At 40.1% G+C, this 22999-nt stretch overlaps 1 protein-coding gene across 4 annotated transcripts in view; it reads right to left on the reverse strand.

Moving 5' to 3' along the window:
- LOC135257863 (gephyrin) overlaps nucleotides 1-22999 on the reverse strand; it is a 404797-nt gene that overhangs the window by 172914 nt on the left and 208884 nt on the right. The window lies entirely within an intron of this gene.

A 22999-nucleotide genomic window follows, 5' to 3' on the forward strand; every position in this document is an offset into this window, starting at 1 on the left:
TACAGTGCAAAAGACAGACAGACAAGACACACACACACACACATACACACACAGATATACAAAGCTCTGCATCTTGGATTTATATCAATTATTTATTCTTCAAGTTGAATGAATCATGCTCAGTAACCAATGCTAATTTTAGCTAAAGTGGAGGAAATACAACCGGGAAACAAGCACGACATTGGCACATATTGGCACACTCAGTCACAATATTTATTTATTTACAGAGAAAAAAAAACAAAATTTGATTCACATTGAGATGGTGCTGAATATTCACGTGGTGTTAACTTTGGTGGCAACTGTATGAGCTACAGTCTAAAGATTTGAGGAGCTAAAACGGCTTTATCTGTAAGCAGCATGATCAGCATGATCTGATCTGTTTAGCTACTGTGGAAGTATGGGTTTTCTTCATTCTTTTAATGTTTTTACATTTCTTCTTATTAAAGATTGTACTGATCAAGAATATATTTAAATGTATGTGATTATGGGATGATCTCTGAAGAACAATAGGTATTCTGTGTTATGTCTATTTGTAACTAAGGAAAGACAGTGGTCTCCTTGTACACTGATGTATACTACCTAGAGAATCTTTGAACCCCAGTTGCAGGAGGGAAAGTTGTAAACATTTACTTAGTGGAATTTTGTAAGTAACTTCTGTTGGGAAACAGTCTTGTGGAGAAGACCTTTGAGTTGTAAGAGAAGAGAAAGGATACTGACCTAGAAAGAACTGATTTGCTATATCTAGTAAATGTATAGATTATATTCTATTAAAATGAATAAATGAAAATCAAAGTAATCACGGCAACGGTAATGATATAAACATAATTTGTTAGAACATGGTGGTGTGTATATGAGTCAATATTTCAGTTTGATTACAGCATGTAGTGAATGCATGTAAAGTGCATGTACTTTGGAACTGGAAGATGGAACAATTGTTAACCATGAGGACAAATACTTGTTATTCAAGTCATGCATATACAGTCCTCTGTAAGTGTGTGCAGTGAAATATTTGTTATTGATTAAAATGGAAGATTATATAATAGTTATTGTTAAACTAACTGATGAAACATAAGTTTGACCTAGGCTGGGATTGGTTATTTTAAAGAGAAGATACATCAGGGTAGGAGGAGATCTGGTTGTACAAAAAGGATGTAAAACATAATGCGAGGAAGCTCTCTATGTATCTTTATGGTACTGGAGACCTCCCGTAGGCCTACGTACATGAAAAGGATTATTGATTGAAGAGAATAAAAAGGTTATTAGAAGAAATCATAATTTCTAGTCTTTATTCTTGCATCACCGACTCACCCACCGAACCTAAGAAGGGATTTTCCTCCACACTACACATCAAGTATGAGCAGTTGCAGTGGCAAACATGAAGAGGACAGCTGATTTAACCAATTATTTATTGAAACAGATACACAGTATTATTGTGGACAACTGACATCATTTCTGCCATTTCAGGACATAATCTATTGGCAGCTTTTGCCTGAAAACAAAGTGCTATATTTGGCATAAACCAAACAATCCCTACCATCAAACAGTGGTAGCATTATGTTATGGGACTGCTTTTTAGAAAGAGGGACTGGACAGCCTGCTATCATCAAGAACAAGATGGGTGGAGCTAAATACAGACAAATCCTAGAAGAGAATTTGTTTCATTCCATAAAAGATCTACACTTAGTGCAAAGATTTATGGTCCAACAGGATGATGACTCAAAGCACAAATCCAAAACTACAACGGAAGAGTTTAAAAACAAGAAGGTCATATTCTGGAATGGCCCAGCCTAAACCCATACTATGCAAATATAGATCTGTGGTATGTCCGGAAAATTGCTGTGAACTGATCCTCTCTGTCTAACTTGGTAGAGCTGTAGGAAACTTGCATGGACGAATGAACTAAAATAGCCTAATCAAAGAGCCATATTTACTAAGCATGCTGCTAATGACTGTCAGCACTGAAAAATTCTGCATTTCCTCACGTTTTCAATTTAGCAGGGGTATTTACTAAGACTGGTTACTGTAAGAAACCCCATCAGATACACTAAATGGTGCGTCAAGGTCACCAACAGTAAGAAATCAAAACTTGTCATATCAAGGTCACCAACTGTAACCCCTCCGCAAACCAAACAGTGGAATTATCCTAGTAGCGATGGACCGTGTATAGTCTTACCTGGTGCTACTGGAATGGGATAGTGTGGGTAGTAGGGCTGTCAAAAAATATTTGAAGTTCGAAAACTATTCAAAAATCTTTTTTTTTTTTTAGTTTGAACCTAAATTTCAGCATTCGAATATTAGTTTTGGATCGCGTTTTTGATTCCGCGTTTTGTAATTAACATAAACATACAGGCTTTAATTTCATGCGGCAAATCATGTTCATGCACACAAAGTTCATTTCCAGTGCTAAGGTTACTGGTCAGCTAACAATTTAGGCTAAATAATGTTCTTTTTGATTTTGAGAAAAATTGGATGATGAAAGCAGTTAACCTCTTAGCGCAAAGCCCCTAGTGGTCGGCACGCCGGCGTGCCAAGATTACTAAACTCAAACATTCGGTGCTACTGCAAGCAAAGTGTTAGTTAAAAACAGAAACGCGTTGTTTTAGTTTCATTAGTAGACGATACACGACAACTATGCTGAAAATGGAGTTTCGCAGCCCCACCATTGTCGCTCTGGTCGTTCATTTAACACACACCCCCTCCCTGCAGTCTCATCTAAAAAACACCCCCCACCCTTGACATAATGGACAATATTGTCTATCTTGGCATTCATAAAAATATTCTTTCACCACTAAAAAATCATATTCCGTCATAGCAACAAGATAAACCCGACAATAGCCCTATACAGCAGTGAAAACACTGCTCACTGAATAACGAAATAAACAAGAAAAAGTTTTTAAAAATGATACCATGTAATTCTACAGTCAATATCTGGGACTAAATATTGAATAAATATACACCCTTACTGTTGGTTTTACGTGTAGAGATGTCCCTTTTGAGACTGCGTGGTCATATATTGTCTTGGACAATCCGTTTGGGAAATATACACGCATCTGTGACGCCTGGGTATCTTCCAAAATAGCTGTGCGTAATACCACACCTGTTGTTTACGGCGTCGCCGCCCTTTTTAGTACAGTCTGGCTTGATTGACAATTCATTTATTCAGTAGGTGAGAGTATAAGCTTTCTAACAATGTATACCATGTCTGATGTTGCTTTTGGAATAGAGTTTTATAGGCCAGCGTAACAGAAAATATTCTTAGCATCGCATTCACTTACGAATTCACTCTGTTAGCATAAAAATACGCTGCACCTAACGAAACGTGGTCAACGATATTTCGTAATTTCTTGTGCGCTAAGGGGTTAAAGCTATGACTTTTGAGTGGGTGGCTATCAACTTGTTTTGCAACGTGGGCTATGCCGCGAAGCATATGCTGGGTGGAGTTTGCCATCAAATCAATGTAAATTTGGCCCTGACTGTATGCCGGCAAGTGCATTTTTCCCGTGGGTGCTCAGCCTTCTCCGTGGGTGTTCGGGCCCAGAAGCACCCACGGCGCCTATGCCGTAAGGTGCTAACATACACATAGAACTCAGGATATCTACACCCCATAGTCACTTGGTTATAAACTAGTGTCGTAGCAGGATTAACTATTGTATTTTTGCAGGCTACACAAGCCAGAGACATGTCCGCATCTACCTAATTAGATAGTGATCCATGTTTAGCCACACTACCCACTACCCACTAAGTGCCATGAAATTGAGTTTGAATATTAGCTTTTGTAATTAGTCAGCGTTCAAATATATTCGAATATCATTTGCCTATAATTAACAAAAATAAACTGCTTATTGTCGGGCGCAATATGCACGTGACGCTCCCTCCAAACTGGCCTGCGCATTATTTTCCACAAGCGGGCAGTAGAATAGAGGACATCGGTGAACTTTCATACTAGGTTACTACATCTGGGGACTCATTTATAAAACGTACTTTAGACTGTGTGGCGCGTACGTAGAAAATCACGTCAAAGCAGTGATTTATAAAATGTCAACATGACTCTATTTGACCGTGGAAACGGCTGTGGCTCTACGTCAGGTCTTCACTTGATGTATGCACGCAAGTTCATTTTATAAGTGAGCCCCCTGCAGTTTCTATAGCCTAATGCGCAAATGAATAAAGCACTTTCTTGTGGATGTCATTTGCCACAACTCGGCATTTATTAATCACAATAATAGGGAAATGATTGTTTATAGGAAATCCCTGTTTATTTCTTAACACAAAATCTATTCAAACGGCTAATACCTGTAGCCTAAAACAACATAAATTACTTACTCGGTTTAGTTTGTTTAACGTGATTGGCTAACATTAGACGCACTGATCAATTGAACGCGATGTCAGATTAACCGCTAATGTGTAGAGCATGGCTGGCTGGCAACTCGTTAGCTAGCCTTGACCTAGCCCAACAAAATGAACAAATTTGTGATTAAAAAACCAAGCAATGCGACGATTTCCACCAGTGCGATTTCCAGTTCCAGCAGTGCCTCCAGCAGTGCCCAGTCAACTAGTAACAACAGTAATGAAGATAATGACAACCGCAGCAGCGAAGATGGACAAAAGAAGGTACAGACTCATCAAGCTAGCTGGAAAGTAAAATTCTCGTGCATAGCCTATGAAGCCACAAAAAACAAGGTATTTTATGAAGTTTACACTACAGCTAAAAACATGGGCGCCCGCTTCCATCCACAACACAAGATCAAGAATCTTTGAAAGCTTTTGTACAAGATGGTTTTTCCAGCTGGGCTAAAGCACTAGAATGATTCCGATTCCACAAAAAGTCAAATCTGCATCAAGCTGCTGTTAGCATTGTTGCCGCTGCTAATGCGGGTGTTAATGTTGCCGCTTATATTTCTGCCAGTAAACAAAAGCAGACGGCTGATGCGAGAATAGCTTTGTTGGGTATTCTATCCTCTATCCGATATCTCAAGATATCCCAGAGTTACAGTCATGGCTGGCTCGTAAGGAGAGCAAATGGCTATCTCATGATATTCTAAACAAGATGACTGAAATTATGGCCCATGATGTGCTGAGAACACCAATTGAAGAAATAAAGGCTGCTGAGTTTTTCTCTGTGATTATGGATGAGACAGCCGACATTACGGTCAGGTGTCTATCTGCTTCCATTTTGTGACTGAAAATCTGGAGCCAGAGGAACTTTTTGTTGGATTTTATGAGACATCAAAACAACAGCAGACACACTTTTTCAGCTGTTAAAAGATGTTCTGATGAGATTCTCACTGCCAATCGGTAAATGCAGAGGACAGTCTTACGACGGCACGTCAAATGTTTCTGCCATTCGAACAGGTCTACAGGCTCGCGTGCAGGAACAGGAGCCCTGAGCACTGTACATCCATTGTACCGCACATGTTGTGAATTTGGTTGTGCATGATGTTGCCCAAAACATTCCCACATGTCGCAACTTCATGGCACTTATTCGTGACATGATAACACTGATCAGAAATTCGCCAAAGCGACTCACCTAGTTCCAAGAGTTTCAAGGCAAAGAAGCACCGCCTTTGAGACCGCTGTGCCCAACGCGCCGTGAAAACAGCCTTGTTACAGTCCATTGCTTGCTACTAAAGCGCGCTAATGGAATTTCTCGAGGACCTGTATTTAAACGACAAAGGTGACCCAGGAGGTAAAGCCAACGGTCTGCTTTTGCACCTGCAGAAAATTAGCACTTTTTTCTCATTGAAACTCATGCTGAAATTCTTCTTGCGCATGGAAACAGTCAATACTGCACCAGTTGCACCTACAGAAAGCTAGACAGATGGTAGACATGCTCAGAGAAGACATAACATGTCTTTGTGAAGAAGGATTCCAAGAATTTTGGGAAAACACTACCACAGCAGCACATGATCTGAACTTGGAGAGCCCAACTGTGCCAAGACCAAGAAAAATTCCCCGCCAACTGGAAGATGGAGGTACGCTGTGTAGAAGTATGCTTTTCCTTTTAATGGTTTTATATTTTATATTTCTTATATCCTTTTATATCTTTTATATTATTTTATATTTTTGTATCTCTGCATATTGCTTATTAAAGATTGTATTGATTAATCAAGAATATATTATAAATGTATGTGTGACTCAAGAGATCATGTGGATGAAAACTGTTGCAGCAGTGGTGTTGATCTATGCAGGCGTCTGTGCAGATTCCTGGAGTTGGTGTTCTATGCGGTTTCTTAGAATTGGGGGACTTGAACTAGTCATGACCCTGAGGTGATGAACCAAAACCTAGGTTTGGAGAGAATACCGCTAGCCCAGCACAGACAGGAAACAGATGCTGGAAAGAATAGTTATTTTAGACTGGTGCTTTGTTATTGGATAAGTAGCTGACACATCATGAATGTAACTTTTGGTGTGATCTATGCTATGATTGGTTTTGCTTCATTATAGTATATGCATATTAAGGAAGTTTGATTGTATAAAAATCTATGCATTTCCATTGTTCAGAGAGTTCCTCTTATCTCGGCGAAGATAACAGGACCTCCCGCAAGCTTGTGTGAAAATAAATAATCAATAAGACTTTACAGTGTTAGAGTACTTTCTTCTTACATTGCAAACTCTGCAACAAGATCTCACTGCAGAACCTAGAAGGAGAAGAATTTCCTCCACAGCCGCCACACAGCAAACACCAGAAGCAATGTACCGACAGCAATACTTCGAGATCATGGATACAGCAGCAACATCCCTGAATTTCAGATTTAGTCCTTCTGCATTCAAACACATGCAAGATGATGGAGATGATGAGGATTTTGTTACCTGAAAGGGCAACTGCAAAAGCATTGTGCAGTTCCATGGGAATGATTTGGATGAATTCATATGAATTCATCAAGCACACGGCTGCAAGGAGTAACACAATGGTGAGTGAAAAACAAATCCAATTTTTAATATTTAGTAGCTGTGTGGGCCTATATGTTGATGGTTAATTAACTGACTGTATTTTACTGTGTGCATTTGTATGCTTTCTTTGCATGTGTAACAATATTATAACTTGTGTAGCTTGTTAATAGGCCCCTTGTAGCCTATACTGTTATATTGAGTTCTTTATGGGTGTACTATAGCAGCGGTGTCACACAGCCACAGTGGTGTCGGATTGTGTTGGATTGTGCACTTGGCCTATGATTTATGTTCATGTGAGCCTTTTTACTAAATAATTTTGGTGGCATTGATTATTACTTTCCGTGCGTTTCATGGTGTGTATCGTAGAATGACATGGTATCATTTAAAAAAAAACTTTTTCTCGTTTATTTCGTTAAATGGTAAATGGACTGCATTTATATAGCGCTTTTATCCGAAGCACTTTACAATTGATGCCTCTCATTCGTCAGAGCAGTTAGGGGTTAGGTGTCTTGCTCAAGGACACTTCGACACGCCCAGGCCGGGGTTTGAACTGGCAACCCTCCGACTGCCAGACAATCGCTCTTACCTCCTGAGCCATGTCGTTATTCAGTAAGCAGCGTTTTCACTGCTGTATGGCCATATCTTAGGGCTATTGTTGGGTTTATCTTGTTGCTATGATGGAATAGAATTTTTTAGTTATTTTTATGAATGCCAAGATAGATAGACAATATTGTCCATTGTGTCATGGGTGGGGGTGTAGTTGTAGATGAGACTGCAGGGAGGGGGTGCGTGTTAAATGAACGACCAGAGCGACAATGGTGGGACTGCAGGGAGGGGGTGCGTGTTAAATGAACGACCAGAGCGACAATGGTGGTGCTGCGAAACTCAGTATTGGGCATAGTTGTCGTGTATCGTCTACTAAAAAAACTAAAACAATGCGTTTCTGTTTTTAAAAGGGAATTGCACTTTATAACACTTTTGGGCTCATTTTCACAGCTACCCGGATTTTTGTGTGCACCCCAGACGGTTTTTAGGTTGCTTGCTTCAATATTTAGATATTTGTAGATTTTTGATTCCCGTGTGAGAAAACACCCCCCCCCCCCCCCCCATCCAATAGAAGCCCATTCAACATCAAACTTTGATTAGTTATTACAGTGTGTTAATATTTTACACTGTTTTGTTGCTTTCCTTCACAAATGCAGGAAGTAGATCGAGGCAGTTTAGTGTCAAACTCGACGATGCATATCATTGCGCGACTTTCTGATGTGGGCATATCTGCAGACAATAACACTAGGTTGGTCGTAGAAGTAGTGTTGTATTACTACTAGCTAGCGAAACCGAAAATGTCTGAGGACGAAGGAGATTTTGCTTTTGATCATGGGATTGTTGTTCCCTATCGATTCGAATACACAGAAGAAGAGCTGGCAAATTTGCAGGCTGATTTGGGGTGCAAAATTTTTTTTCACCCGGTGCGCGCTTGCAGACATTGTGAAAATATAAAAAACAACGAGGCACTTCACTTCCCGAGGCAATCAGTGAGGCAGCGATGATGACACTGACGTAACATGCACTCTCATGCAGCAGCACGCAGAGGCTGAGCCTATCAGTCTGGAGCTCACAGTCACCACCAAGCGGCCAAAACCAGACTTCGTTTTTGAATCTCATTTTCTGATCTTGTTGTTCCTGGCTGCTCACTAGCACCACTGCGGTTGGCTCCAGTATAGGTGTTCTCATATCCGGTTTCCATGTAAGTCTACAGTACAAATGCGGTCAAAATACAAAGTCAGTAATTTTTTCTCACAAGAACAAATAGTCACAATATGTGTATTTTATTCGTCTTATGACTGTCCATGGGTCGATTTCATGATTTATTGTGTCATTTGGGCACTGTTATAATATTTGTTGTGGACCAGTGAGGTTCAGTTTGCGTCACTTCCTGATTACGGCGGAGGACTAAGCTACAGTAGGGGCTACAGTCTATGGTCAATGGGGTGGGAGGTGGTGCCTCTTGGCCTTGACATTGCGGCTCCGACTCATCATCCACGGTCCACCTGTGCAAAGTCAGAAAATGCAGGCATCCCATTTCGTAGTGATTTCATTATGGCGTGTGCTATTTACAGCTGCACTAGACGACCATAAAATAATCCTCCTCTGGAGTTTTTTCGGTAGCCAAGTCATTTTTACTATTTCCTTTAGCCTACTTAACCAAATAATTAGTTGGCAGAAAGCGTAATCAGCTAACGCTTATTTGCTATATTTGGTAGTCCAGTAGCCTATGCTAAAACAGTTCGCAACTTCGGATACCAAGCCATTTGACTAGCTAGCTAACCCTAACCGGCAAATATTCAATCTGTAAAACGTGTTTGATGGGTTGTCAGTGGTGTACATCCCGTAAATGTCTACCTGGGCCGTGCTTCACGGATGAAGCTACTATAATCCCGATTTTGGGATAAACACTGCAAACTTTTCAGTTTCACAAAGTGAATTAAGAGTCTTAAGGTTTATTTGTTTATTTGCTGGATAACATACAATACACAATGAAATCACACACACAGAATTTAACTAAATTAACCATGGAATTTAGAAAGGAACATGTTTTTAGCATTTAAGAGAGGTTTTGATGATCTACAAGAAAAAAATAATAATTAGAAATTCAATGTACATTATTTTTGTCTTCATGCACCAGATGGAAAACTTGCTCTACAAAGTGTGTTGTCATATTTACATGCCTGAAGATCAGTTATTATTGGTAGATTTGTTAATCACCGCTGACAGTGTTAATTTGTATTTGTTTAAAAGTGACTTGCGAACGATAGGTCAGCTAGCGTCACCCAGCAAATGAACACCACAAACGCCAATGGAGTAGCAGTTACTGGCTCATTAACTGACTGTGGCGAAAACCTACGGTGATAACTTGCTTGGTTAACAGCAGGTCTACCAGACAGTTAGTTATATGAAAATTAGCCTAGTCAAAAATCACCAGTGCACATCTCTGATTGATTGATCATCAGTGTAGTCGATGTTCTTCCCCTGTGGTTCATATTGCTAATGCGTGAGCTAACCACGGATAGCCTACCTAGCTCACTGGCAAGCTATGCTAGCTAAGCATATTCGTTAAGCTGAGAAACATAAATTGAAGATAACTGAACATCATTTTATTATTAATGTCATACATATAACGTGATTACATGACACAGTACAGTCAGGGATGGAAATTAAACTCCGTAAACATTTGATAATATATTTTAAAACATAACGGCAGACAGTCAGCTAGCCTTGAGTTCGTTCTGCAATCGTTCGTTCAGGTTGATGGGCTTTTCCACACCGGGCTGTCAATCACATTGTAAAAATCACAGAACCGCTTAACTCTATGGTTTTGGCACCAAATCGACAACATGGCCGCGGCCGCCACTGAGCTTCAAAACGTTTTAGAGACCCACGGAGAGTCAATGGGTGATGTCACAGTAGCTTTGTCCATATTTTTTACAGTTTCTGGGTCACCACCAGTAAAATTACGCTTCTCAACTCTGCTTTTAAAACTGGTTTGAATGCTATTCTCAACACGTTGAAGACCAAGTGGTATATATGAAACGACATGCACAAAAATACGGGACAAACTGCGTCCCATATTGAATCAATATGGACGTAGCATTTACTCTGGGACGATCCCATATTACGGACGGGTGGCACTGGCAACCCTAGCGACAGGGCACTCCGATTTCTCGGCTGTCACTAACCCCGGAGTCTTGGAGACTTTGTTCCGAATGCCAAGGATCAATTGGAAAGTCCAAACGGGACTCTCTCAGAAATGCAAGTGTGTTGGCTATATACCGTAGTAATGTCAGTGGATAGCATAACGTTATTGTTAGCTAATGGAAATCCTAGTTTTGACGACTGGTGTTCATGTGTGGTATTCTATGCATGTGTCTCGCTGAGAGTAACGTTACCGTAAAATCCTGTTTTGAACACAGAGGGATAGGGCTTGGCGCATCAGCTAAACTACAAGACTGTAACGTAATCTCTGACACATGAATGAAGTTAGCAAGAGTGACAATCGAAATGATGCCTAGAACTTTTATGACATAGTCTGCCAATATCTGCATGAGCCTTAACGAAATGTTTTGCTTCGCTTCTTCTCGATTTTGCCGCGAAACGTACTACTATGTGGACTTCCACTAAAAAAATAGGTCTTTGATTCTAACATTAGAAATTTTAAATGAAATAACTAATCAAAAAATTAAGGGTGACAAATTCATTAGCAGGACAATATCAGTCATGAGAAGCAGGGACGTGTGTTTACAGTGAGTCCAACGTGGAGTTTTATGTTGAATGGGCTTCTATTGGATGGGGGGTGAGGGTTGCCCACACGGGAATCAAAAATCTACAGATATCTAAATATTGAAGCAAGCAACCTAAAAACCGTCTGGGATGCACACACAAAACTCCGGGTAGCTGTGAAAATGAGCCCAGAAATGTTATAAAGTGCAATTCCCCTTTAACTCATACTTTGGTTGCAGTAGCACTGAATGTCTGAGTTCAGTAATCTCGGCACGCCGACGTGCTGACCACTAGGGGCTTTGCGCTAAGAGGTTCATTTTCAGTGATTAACAAGCATGCAAATTATCTGACTAATCAATTGGAAAGGGACACACAGCTTCTTCGCATTGTGTTAGGGAGATTAAATTAAAAATGTGATTTAGAAAAAGCTGTTTTAATCTCTAAGCAGTGGCGGAATCTTCCGCTGATTTTCCTTGAGTATCAATACAATTAATCCACAAAATAGGCTACTCAATACTCAATACAGCTCTCCCCAAATAGGCAGTTTTAGCGAATAGCCTAGGCCTTATAGCCTTCATGTATTTTCATTTGCACTACGAAATTGTATACATTTTTAATCAACATTATTTGCGGGTACATGCACTTCTTTCTCCGCACTCGTATTCATGGCAAATATCTGCAATGCGTAGATTGTAAACAAAATTGAAGTGCGCAGGTTTTGTTTTTGCTGGTTATTCTGAAAGCTAACATGGTAGATAACAGACTGGTGTATCTTGTTTGTTAAGTGTAGACTAGGGTTGAGCTGAATACTCGGATGAAACGAGTATCCGGTACGGATAATGTACTTTTTATGAGCACGACTACCATCCGAGTAAAATGTGTCAATATCCATACTCATGATATGCCAGCCACACACACAGCTCCTCCTCTACACAGAGCCTATACAAAGTTCACTGCTGCTGTGCCACACAACACAATCTTGCCATCGTCACAGCCACTCTGTCTACAGCGACCTATTATCTATTGTCATATATTCTCAATAAAATAAAGTTTGCAATTCTCAGATTCAGATCAACACATTATTCTCACCATAGCTAAACACACATTTACTGGACATTCACACGTAAGCACATATTACTGATTACAAACGGACATTTCTATCTTCTAGCTTGCTACAGTGGGGCTAACTAACCAGTTAACTAGCTGCTACAGTGGGGCTAACTAGCCAGCTAGCTAGCGACTACATGATATAAGCATGCACTTGTATTTCCAAACATTTAGCAATCTCATACACACATTCTACTAGCATCATTGACATCCTAGCATTCTTATACATCCACTGTACTAATGCAATATCACTTTTGTGCAAATTTAGACGTTGTCGCTCACCTGAAATCACAGTACATCGTAGTTAGCCAACTGTATCCTGGGGTGCTCTGTCTACTACTGTCTTCACACCGTCAGTTCATTTTTAAAAAACTATTAAAACCAGAGTAACGATAACAGCGTCTTTTACTGCTACCACAGTGAATGCGATGATAAGAAAATTTTCGGTTACACTGACCTATAAAACGCTATTCCAAAAGCAAAATTAGACAGGTTATACATTGTTAGAAAGCTTATACTCTCACCTACTGAATAAATTAATTGTCAATCAAGCCAGTCTATAGCCTACTAAAAAGGGCGACAATGCCATAAACAACACGTGTGGTATTACGCACAGCTATTTTGGAAGGTACCCAAGCATCACAAATGCGCGTATGTTTCACGAACGGATTGTCCAAGACAATATATGACCACTCAGTCTCAAAAGGGACATCTCTACGCGTAAAACCAATGGTAAAGTTGTGTATTTATTCAATATTTAGTCCCAGATATTGACTGTAGAATGACATGGTATCATTTTTTAAAACTTTGTCTCGTTTATTTCGTTATTCAGTGAGTAGCGTTTTCACTGCTATATTGGCATATTTTAGGGCTATTGTCAAGTTTATCTTGTTGCTATGACGGAATACGATTTTTGAGTTGTGAAAGAATATTTTTATGAATGCCCAGATAGAAAATATTGTCCATATGTCATGGGTGGGGGTGTAGTTGCAGATGAGACTGCAGGGAGGGGGTGCGTGTTAAATGAACGACCAGAGCGACAATGGTGGCGCGGCGAAATTCCTTATTCGGCATAGTTGTCATGTATCGTCTACTAATGAAACTAAAACAAAGCGTTTCTGTTTTTAACTCATACTTTGTTTGCAGTAGCACTGAATGTCTGAGTTCAGTAATCTCAGCACGCCGGCGTGCCGACCGCTAGGGGTTTTGCTAAGACGTTAACATACAAATTTCTGATTATGCCACGCCCACTTCCGGTTTAAGCCCCGCCCACTCCGAGCACAGATACGGATACAGATAATTTTGTTGGTTGAACAGATACAGATACAGATAATGGTGTACTCGCTCATCCCTAGTGTAGACTACTTGGTGATTAAAACGGATTTTTAATGGATAAATTGAATGTATGATTTAATCCCCCTAACACGGTATGAAGACGCTGTGTGTTAGGCCACTTGCCATTTGATTAGTCCGATCGTTGGCATGCTTGATAATAAAGGAAAATTACTAATGAAAACAGATTGAGATCAATGATTAGTTTAAAGGAAAGTTTTGCGCCCCACCAATTTTCAGCTCACCAGTTGCCGTTGAATAAAATGTAATGTATGTGGGAAATATTCAATTCTACCTCTCTGCTGATCAGCAACCTGCTGATTTTGCTCAAGCAATCAAAGTTGCCGTTAATAATAGCCGGCGTTCATGGGGGCTGTTTATTAATCTCTCTTTAAAATGTTGCATAGATGAAATTACATGTTAATGAAATTACCTACCGCGTCCGCTTCCAAACAATCAAGACAATCAATGATATTTTTCTTTCTGTGCCTGTCTATATAAACAACTGTTCCTCCTGAGTTTTATTTCTTCAGATTTTTGATTGGTTGCGCGAGTAACAGGCTAGAGGAAACACATGGACTGGAGCATACGAAAAATGGACTGGATTGTCATAGTTATTTGTAAAACTGCCAGTCAAAATTATTTACCAAAGGTGGGTGGACGCTGTTCACCCGCGTCCACCCCCAATTTAACCCCTAGTAATATGGAAAGAACAATTCAACTTAGCAAAGAGAAATGACAGTCCATCGTTACTTTAAGAAATGAAGGTCAGTCAAGTCAGAGCCACCAGTCTCAGAAATCGGCAATTAACAGCACCTCAGATTTGAGGCCAAATAAATGCTTCACTGAGTTCAAGCTGCAGACACATCTCAACATCAGCTGTTCAGAGGAACTGTGTGAATCAGGCCTTCATGGTAGAATTGTTGCAAAGAAACCACTACTGATGGAGACAAATAAGAAGAGACTTTCTGGGGCCAAGGAACACAGGCAGTGGACATCAGACCAGTGGAAATCTGTCCTTTGGTCTGATGAGTCCAAATTTGAGGTTTCTGGTTCTGGTTGTCTTAGTGAAACGCAGAGAAGGTGAGCGGATGTATGGATGTGTGGTTCTCATCGTGAAGCATGGGGGAGGAGGGGTGATGGTGTGGGGGTGCTTTGCTGGTGACACTGTTGGTGATTTATTTAGAATTGGAGGTACACTTAACCAGCATGACTACCACAGCATTCTGCAGCGACACACCATTCCATCTGGTTTGTGTCATTTGTTTTTCAACAGGACAATGACCCAAAACACACCTCCAGGCTGTGTAAGAGCTATTTGACAAAGAAGGAGAGTGATGGAGTGCTGCATCAGATGACCTGGCCTCCACAGTCACCTGACCTAAACCCAATAGAGATGGTTTGGATGAGTTGGACCGGAGAGTGAAGGAAAAGCAGCCAAAAAGTGCTCAGCATATATGGGAACTCCTTCAAGACTTTTGGAAAAGCACCACTGGTGGCTACCTCATGAAGTTGGTTGAGAGAATGCCAAGAGTGTGCCAAGCTGATATCAAGCAAAGGGTGGCTACTTTGAAGAATGTAAAATATAAGACAGTTTTGATTTGTTTTACCTTTTTTTGGTCACTGCATAATTCCAATTGTGTTATTTCACAATTTTCATGACTTAACTATTATTCTAATATGTGGAAATTAGTAAAAAGTCTCCCTGAACCATTGCACCCCAAGTCATCAAATAAAGACACAATCATGACAAAAAAGTACAATAATGGATTCTGCTTGCGCCATTGATGTAAGTATATCACACACTGGGTTAACCTTTGTAGCTGAGATAACTTGTTCCCCATGACATCAGCTTTCCAACAATAAAAAAACATGATTACACTATTATGGAGCAAAAGATTTAGTTTTGCATGATGCAGATCCAATCGGATGTTTTGAAACTGAGCACTAAGTCTCTTTATCATACTTGCTGACTTCCTGTCATCATAGTAAAGAGTGTTTTCTTTTTAACATCTGATAAGGAGTGCACTTCTGTAAACCGCCTTACATTATGTAAATGAACACAGCTACAGAAAGTTAATTTAAATGCACAGCCAGTATTTAAGATATATTTTGCACATGGCAACACAACATTGTTGTACCGCTCCAACCCTGGTGAAGTCAGGTTTTGGAAAGGTGACAGGATCCATACATGCAATGGATAGGCACTGCCACCTTAAAATGTTAACTTCTCTCATTAGTGAAAAAAAACTTCATATACATTAAGCCAAATACGCAAGCTTTAAGGATGCCACATTTTTCTCATTTTACCAGCACAAACCTCCGACATGGCACTTAAGTAAATATGGAAAAATCCTAATTGCCTCGTTAGCGTATACAGAAGTCCTACAAATCCTTAGTGAATATGGCCCTAAAAGTACCAGAATGCCAGCATACCCGACATACTCAGCTGTAATTGTTGCAAAAGCCTACAAAGTGTTGACTCTGGGGGTTAAATACTTTTGAAAATTATTCAAATTATGTATTGTGTTGTGAAGGGGGAAACTAATATCTCAATTCATTTAAAGTTTTAACATGGAAAAGGACAAAATACTGGAGGTACTGTATTAGTTTTTACACTTGCCTTCTTGCGCTTCATAGTTCTATTGACTGTGCTGTTCACAGTTATCTGAACATACAAATAATGTGCAACGCAGACCTGGTCATGACACATTTGTGTGCAGAGGCCTAAAGGTCAAGACTTAATCCATGCATTCTGCTCAGTTTCGTCTGTAGATGTTAGATCAGCACTACTCAGCTCCAGGTTCTATGGGCCAAAGTGTCTGTAGATATCTGCTCCAACCATGCACTGCATGACCTGATTTCACTGCATGGATAGAGGAAATACTTGCAAATATTGCGGCCTGCAGGACCTGGAGTTGAGTAGCCCTGCGTTAGACTGAGGGTTCGAACTTTGGACTTGACATTTTAAATAAAAAAAACATTTGACATTATAAAACACAACTTGATCAATGCTTGGTAACAGTGAAAACCAGTACACTTTGTAGCTTTTCAATACCAGTGTTGATATGTTGTAATAAATAAGCAGCAAGAAAATATGTATTAATGTGCAAAATGTCAGATAACTAGCTTGAGTTTTACAGTTGAGGCCAAAAGTTTTAATACACCTAGGCTAAAGACATTAAAACTCTATTTTTCACAACTCCACAGATTTCATGTTACCATACATTTCCTGTGTTAAGTCAATTATCTACTTTATTTCTGTAAGAGGTCATTTCAAAATAATAGCCAAGAGACAGATTTATTTCAGCTTTTGTGTACTATATCAGATTTTCAGTGGGTCAAAAGTTTACATACACTTTGTTAGTATTTGGTGGCATTGCCTTTTAATTGCTTAACTTGAATAAAACGCTTGGGGTAGCCTTCCACAAACTTCTCACAATACTTTGCCAGAATATTTTGCCCATTCCTCCTGACAGAACTGGTGTAACTCAGTCAGGTTTGTGGGCCTCCTTGTTCAGACACGCTTTTTCAGTTCAGTCCACAAATGGAATTCTGATCCACTGAAATTCTGATATAGTGAATTAAAGCTGAAATAAGCCTCTCAAATCGATTGTTTTAAAATTTACTTTTCAAAAGAAATGTATGGTAACATGAAATGTGCAGTTGTGAAACGTTTGAATATCTTTAGCCTAGGTGTATGTAAACTTTTGGCCTCAACTGTAGCTTTTTAAATCACAGGTAATGAGGAATAAACTGATTAATGTATTTATACATATGATACATATTCAGAGTTGTAACCCAAGTCACAGGACGCAAAATAGCCGTTAGGAAAGCAGTTTGAAATTATGAAGCAACGTCTGTGCCATTGGGTTTACTGGGTCGCGATGAGATAATTCAGAGCGTGTTGCTTGTCGTAAGGTTGATATAGTAAATAAGGCTGTATTAATATAACTAAATGTGTATGTATGAAGTTGGTTTTTCACATTTAGACAGTTTATTGTGTGTATTTTTACAAGACTTACATTTTAATAGGTAACAATGTCCAGTTCTCTCTAATAAATTATGAAGTAAATACACTAGCGGTTCAGGTGGTCGATACACGTCCTGCCCCTCGGGTGGTCGATAATGTGCTCTCGCTCTAACGTTACTTTCACTAGAGAGGGGCTCAAGGTTCTTAGCTATGCCTCGAAGTTTTGAAGGGAAAGAAATGCCTTCTAGTTCTAAAATATGTAACGTTAGTGGTGGCTACTACAATATTTTAATGTTCTTACTGTTTGCGTGATCAACTATTTGTGATGTGAGAGAATTATCTAACGTTACTCATTCTCAAATGTAAACTTATTAGACAAGTACACAGGCAGGAGTAGTGGAGGCGAGTGGAGCAGAAGAGCAGAGTGAAGCAGGAGAGAGGGCCGAAAGAGATGATTGAAGAGGAGAGTGGAGGAGGACAGGAGAGAGGAGGGAAAATTAAGACTAAGCACAGGCTATCTGGCTGGGACCCTAAATGGGTAGACAAGACAAGGGTCCACCCATGGCTCTCAGCCAGGCTGCAAACTTTGCCACTGAGGCTAATATACAGTGCCCTCTGTAAGTTGTGGGTCATATGCCTCTTTTCCACCAACGTGAACCTAGTGCTGCTTCTGGGCTGGTGCTAGTGCCGGTTCGCAGTTAGTTCAACTTGTGAACCTTCTAAGAACCGGTTTGCTTTTCCACGTCTCCGCTTTCCCATTGTTACCTATTAAAATGTATGTCCTATAAAAATACACCTAATAAACTGTCTAAATGTAAAAAAAAAACAACTTCATACATATACATTTAGTTATATTATTACAGCCTTATTTAGTCGCTCCAGTTTTTCGCGATTCGGAATTTTCGGAATTCAACACAACATCAAAATGCAGCATTTTCCCCAACGCTGCATAATTCGTAAAAATAATTCGCCGTTTTAGGAATTATGCAGCGTCGGGAAAAATGCGGAATTTTGTTTAAGTAGTGTTGAATTCCGAAAATTCTGCATCGCGAAAAACTGGAGGAACCTCTTATTTACTATATCAACTTTAAGACAAGCAATACACTCAGAATTATCTCATCGCGACCCATTAAATCCAATGGCACAGACATTGCGTTGCATAATTTTGAACCGCTTTCCTAACGCCTATTTTGCATCCTGCGAAACAGTGAATATCAGATTCCTAGACGTACTGATAGCGACCACGTCGCAAGACAGGACACTTAAACTGTATGCTAGCAAATTTATGTAAAGTTCCATTCATTTATATGGGGAGGTCGATACACGTCCCCTTAGCAACCAAAAGCTATAGCGCTGGACCACCTCTGACTTATTTGCCGGCACAGAAAAAAATCGCTGAAAAAAGTACTGAAAAAATAATCACTGGAGGATAACAAGGACATTTTTTCCTACATAACTAGGTACAGGCTGTTACCAATATATGAATATAAAAATATAAAAATATATAAAAATATGGACGAAGTGCTTCATGACATCACCCACTGATTTGCTATGGTTAGTGCTCACTGGCGCATGAAGCCCAAACTAGGGCGCAGCCACACTGCCTGTTGCAACCAACACAAGCGCAGTGGAGCGAAAGAGTGGAGTCCACGACTACAGGAAAATCCACCCTGACTACTTTACAAGTTAATTAGACACGCCCACGTCTGGACAACAAGCGTGGCCTTGCAACCACAGAACCGTACTGTCATAACATTTCAAAAAAGTGAATTGTGCAAGATATGTTTAGTGTTAAGATATTTGCATAGGTAATGATCTATTTTATCTATTTTTCTAACTACCTAGCTAGTTATATAGACAGATAGATAACAGAACTCTAGATAGCTAGACAGATATATCACGAGGTAGCAAGTTAGCTAGATAAACAGATAGATCGATAGCAAGACAGTGAGCTTTCTCCCCCTAGCTAAGTAAATCCCGATAGCTTGTCTTCTTAAAGAAGCTTCAAAACTGCTTACAAATCTGATTTCCCCAACAACATAGACAAATTTTAAAAGACGAGACTTTATGAGAATCAACTGAAACCCCAAACTGGTCAGAAATCGCGTTTTGACATAGAACCTTGTTTCGGAAAATGTCTCAAATATATTAACCGAAAGAACTGGAGAGAAGAATCCTTAGAATAGCGGTTAGTACAGTTGAACGCAGCACACAACATTTTTGGACCTTGGACTTTTAAATGGTGAGATCGTATGTAGCTAGCTAATCGGAATAAAACAACACAGCATCACACCTGCCGCTGAAGCACTCTGCCTGGTTGCGAGGATGGGGAAATCCTTATATGGTCATACGGTGGTAGGACAAGCCACATTGCACGCACTGAAATTAACCCAGATCTGAGAATTTTGGCTGAATTATTTTAAAAAATCAGGCCCAGGGGAGACATTACAAGGGATGGGATTAATTAGTTAAACCATCATTTCTTGTGTAAAAAATGTATTGACTTTATATGTCCTCAGAGAAAATGAGCCTCTTTTCAGGCTTTCCCCATTGTTCTTTTTGAAACCAGGCGTTGCAGTTCACGCAGTAGCCACTGGGGGTAAAAGGCTTCACTCATAGAGGCGAGTTGTTGCCACTTGGTCTCACTCTACCCGGTGGTCACAAAGTTTTAGTTGGTCTTGGTTGGTCACGATAATCCCGCCCCCAGCCTCTGATGAAAGCGGTTCTTGGTTCTAGACCAGCTAAGAGTAGGTGCTGCTTTGGAACCAGTTTTCCTGGCCGAGAGCCGGTTCTTTTGCTGTTGAAAATGGAAGAACTGGTTTGCGATTAGGCACCGGCTCCGAACCAGCCCTCGAAATGCTTTGGTGGAAAAGGGGCAAAAGAGGCATTATGTATGAATAAACAGATGTCAATAAATATGTTCTAATGTTTGTTTTGTTACGGACGGAGTGTGGCACAGTGGGTAAGGAACTGGGCTTGTAACCGAAAGGTCGCAGGTTCGATTCCCGGGTAAGGACACTGCCGTTGTACCCTTGAGCAAGGTACTTAACCTGCATTGCTTCAGTATGTATCCAGCTGTATAAATGGATACAATGTAAAGTGCTATGTAAAAAAGTTGTGTAAGTCGCTCTGGATAAGAGCGTCTGCTAAATGCCTGTAATGTAATGTAATGTAATGTTTTGCAGTCAAGTGTCATTTTATTTCATATTTTAAAATGACCTACTGATGTTCACTCCAACGCCAGCGGCATGTGTGCACCACCTAGGTACAACAGAACCCTTTTCCCCCCTGCTGAAAAAAATCCTAGAGGAAACACTGTTAGGTCCAGCCATATACTAGGTTTTAACCTGGTCTTGTTTAATCTTACCATTTCACAATGTTGTCATTTACACTTTGTCTCACATTAAAGTATAAAATAACTACAATTGCATCATTCAAGACATTAAAATGAATGCACAAAACTGCTGGTGATGGGAAAAATGGGAAATTCTGACGCATATTCAATCAATCTTGACTCTTACAAACCTATCCACACATATGTTTGGCCTGTTCATATACTGTATGCTTGTGCACACAGGGCCAAGTGGCTTCAAACAATTTAGGAGACGTTGGGTATCATTGCTTTGGAATAAAGCTTCTTTAATTTCTGTCAGGCAAAATGACCTATATTGTTTGTCGTACAGTAACATGGCATCATTTTGATATCAATACTTTTAATGGCAGGCCTAGATTTAGCCTGTTTGAATGACAGTGCTTTGTAAGTAACTAAGTAACTTGGAATTTTTGTAAATTTAAAACATGTTTTTTAATGAGATCCTGCCAAGTTATGACTTGGTGGGGTGGGGTGCCCCATACATCACGAGAGTTTGTCACTTTTCAGGGTTCTCCACAGAAATAGCCACAATGACCACAGACTCTCAGTCCTTAAAAACATTAATTTCTGCACTTTCTGACCCCATTTCAACAGAATTCACAAACAACTTCACACATCCATACAATAAAGCCCCAAAATTTTAAAAACGTGGGAGACCACAGACATAACGACAGATTTAACCGATTTTTTATATTTTAATTGTAAGAACGCACACACCAGACGATTCAGTCCAGACGCAGGACCACACACTTTGCGTTTATACTAAACGTATATATAGTGGCGATTCCTGGGACTTATTTTATTTCCGCAAGCTGATTCCCCGTCTCCATGGAGACCACAACGTTACAATAATTACATATATACATAATACAATAACATTGATACTTTTCTTGCTACGTGCAGTTGCCTCACCGCATCGAGTATAAAACAATATCATCAGCAGAGAACTTCTTCGGTTTCGGCAAGCCGATATATATTTGGTTGGTGACGCTTCCCGGTCAGCTTCCTCTCATTGGCTGTTGCGGGTTTCTGCTCAATATTCCATCAATGTTCCTTTCACACTACAGGATTTCAAATCGTAAATATCAAACATGTTTGATATTTACGATTCGAGATCAGGAAGACTCCGATCCAGTCGGTAACATGTCTGTAAACCCCTCACACTACAGGATCATTTGGTCAGATAATCGGTTCAGATTAACCTCGGATCGGGAACGCCCCCGCGATTGTCGGGAAGAGCGAATCGGGCACAATTATCCTCTAGTGTGGGGCCAGCATTAGGGGATTTTGCGCTTTTTCCTTCTTCTATTTCCTGCCTGAAATGCTCCTAGCCCACAAAGAATATGGCTGTGTCCCAAACCGCATACTTCCATGCTCCGAGTGTGCATAGCGAGCATGCCTCCATCTTGGAGTGCGAGTCCAAACCGAAGTTTGGTAGTGCGGAGCACGGATAAAGTACCCGGATGCGCACTCCATTTGATCAAAATTTGAAGTGTGCATCCGTGCATGCCCCGACTGGGAAAAATACCATAATTCCTTTCGCGAAAACGGTCAAAAACAACGGTAATGGCGGATGACAGTCTAGTGTAGGCTACTCTCTCGGATTGGAAACTGAAATCATGTCATAGGAAAATGGTACACAGGAGTTGGTATATAAATAAAGTGGTACAGTGTTAATGAATAACGCAATATGTAAAGTATCAGTTGTTTTTTTTAGTTTAAAGATATGTACTTTTAAGTGTAACAAGCTATATTGAATACATCGGTGCTAATCGTCAGTTCCCGTTTTGAATTATAAACTGCCGTTTTATCCTCGCCACTGCCCATCTTTTCATTTAATTTGAAATACACCCCTATGGAGTAGCCACCACAAACATGACCGGCTCCATAAATGTTTCCTGAGTACCCAGCGCGAAAGTATACAGCGCGAAAATAATGAGAAAACAGACACGACTGTTTACAATGAAATGGCAACTTTATTATGGGGTTGACAGTACACTGAAAGCTATCCAAACTGCAATTAATATTTTCCAAGCTATCGTTGC

Source organism: Anguilla rostrata, chromosome 6 (assembly GCF_018555375.3).
Source record: "Anguilla rostrata isolate EN2019 chromosome 6, ASM1855537v3, whole genome shotgun sequence".
Classification (NCBI taxonomy): domain Eukaryota; kingdom Metazoa; phylum Chordata; class Actinopteri; order Anguilliformes; family Anguillidae; genus Anguilla; species Anguilla rostrata.